Source organism: Nannospalax galili, unplaced genomic scaffold (assembly GCF_000622305.1).
Source record: "Nannospalax galili isolate Female #2095 unplaced genomic scaffold, S.galili_v1.0 scaffold287, whole genome shotgun sequence".
In the NCBI taxonomy this organism is placed as follows: domain Eukaryota; kingdom Metazoa; phylum Chordata; class Mammalia; order Rodentia; family Spalacidae; genus Nannospalax; species Nannospalax galili.
The window spans coordinates 3999193-4001673 of record NW_008357493.1 but is presented as its reverse complement, the minus strand read 5'-3'; positions in this window follow the sequence as shown (position 1 = coordinate 4001673).

Genomic DNA, 2481 nt, shown 5'->3' with positions numbered 1-2481 from the left:
TATCATCTATGTAACACCAATGAAACACCAGTGATCAGTTTTTCTATATATAGATAAACCAATGATGGTAAAAATAACCATGATTATACATGAATATATATAGAAAGAGAAAGAGTGAGAGAGAATTAACAAATGGAATTTAAAACAGAAATATAAAATATTTGCTAGCTCAGTAATGCAGTAATATATTCCATTATGCCATAAAGTTATGTGAGAACGGTTTTATCTTAATTTCTAAGGAATTTGAGGAGGTCTTCATGAAATTCTTCAGTAGGTTAACATGGCAAAACAGGTCATTTCTTCGTCCAGTAGATGATGTAGGTGGATCAGAAACTTGCCTTCTAACTTTTTTCTAGGTACTCATATTCTGTATGATTAAAAGTTGGCTTACATGTAAAATTGTTTTCTTACATTATATATTATTATTTTCTGTGTGGATCTAAATGCCTATGACAGACCGTAGATGATTTCATGTAACAAAATGGTAAAGGAAGCATTTTTCAAAGAAGGATACTTAAAAAGAGAGATAAAAATTCATTCCAAATTTATATTAAGTCCTTTTTGTTAAACACTAGTCTATGGTTATATGAGAGAATTAGGACATTATCACTCATTGTCAAACTAGCCGCCTGACTTTGCGTGAGATTTTCTTGGACTATTGCTGTAGATATTTGTTTATATACTGCCTAAGGATTATTTTGCTGAGGACAGCAAGGTCCAGCCATTGTAATAAAGATGGTATGACCTATACAGGGGGAAATCTTTATTGCTTACTTAAGTTTTGAACAAAAAGTTTTCTTATCTCTGCAGTACAAGATTTCAAGTAAATACACCACTTGGTTATTCCACTGAAAATGTTATACCCCATTTGAGCAGGAAAAAACAACGTAATAATTAAACAACCACCAAATATGTACACCTTGTCCAATAAGCTCTCCCAGACAGCCTTCCATTTTGAGGATAATTTAACTTCCATTCAACTTTAACTAATGTCATTGATTTATGCCAACCAGTTCTTCGAAATAAATTGTGAGGAATTAAAGCATGATAATTCAAACTTAGAACTGAAGACAAACAGCAGGTTTGCTCAAAGAATATGAAATAAACCGTATCTGGAATACTCTTTGGGAGTTCGACAAAGGCCTGACTGTATAGTATAAGTATTTTTATTTTATTTTTATTTATTGGTTTTGTCTTTTTGAGACATGGTCTCCTTGTTGCTCCAGCTGGCCTGGAACTATCCCTGGACAGCAGGTTGGCCTTGATCTCAGAGTTCTGCTGGCCTCTGACTCCTGAAGACTGATATTAAAGACGTGTGCCACTATGATTGGCTAAACATTTTTTTATTTTAATTTTTTGTTTATACGCTTTGGGTTTTATTCCACTTATATTCCAGTACTCAAAGCTATTAAAGGAGGGTGTCAGGACCCCTGGAGTTGGAGTTCAGGTAATTGCCAGCAAATTGACTTAGGTACTAAGAACTGAACTTGGGTCCTTTGAAAGAACAGAAAACACTCTCAACTGCTAACCCATCCCTCCACTCCAAATATAAATACTTCTTCGCGAAGTTCATGCTATCCTTTGCTGAATTGCCTTTGTGAATGAAAATAGAGCCATGGTAAAATGTAACCAAGGCAGAAGAATTTTCCTTAAGTAGGCACTGACTGACTAGTGTGTGAATTTCATGACATATGAAGATAATATTCTGAGTAAAAAATTACATGATGAAACACAAAACAGATTAGTGTGATAGAAAAATGTAAGAGAGCCAGGCTGACAACTTTTCAAGCTATTTGGCCTCTTTTCTGCCTCTTCTACCTCAGTGTCTATTTGCGTACATATGGAACTGGTATGAAGGGTCTTTTCTAAAACAGAACAGTTTTAGATTCTGAAGGAAAGATCAATATGAACTACAAGCACTTAGGAATGTTGGAGGAGAGGCAGGATCAGATATCCAAGAGCAGTCAACATACATGAATGGGTTTAGTTTCACGCTGATGCCTTCCTCCAAACGGTATTGTATCTTTGATGCTTTAAAAACAGATACTGGTGAGAGAGCCTTTAAGAATGCATTCAGCTTCTCACGTGCATTACCTTAGTAATAGTTCCTGTTCTATTACTGATGTGATAGTGTCTAGATCATTCCAAAAGAAGACTGGGTATTTCATGAATAGGAAAAGCCATGGCAAATTGATTACTCTTTCCATATAGAAAATCATATCCAAACAGTTTCAGTTAGCATAGACATTACCTAAATTGGTAGTCTTTCTTATTTCAGTGAAAATAGCAAATTTTAGTGTCTACCATTTTAGATTTATGATAGTTAATTCTTATTGTGTATTTAAATAATTTACATAATAAATTAAAGTGTTTCAAAGTTATATGGAAACCTTGCTTTCTATCCCTCTTCTAGCTGAGAGAATTCAGATTCAGTAAATAAAATACATTGTTTATGAACACAGTTATGCTCTAAGTTAAAGC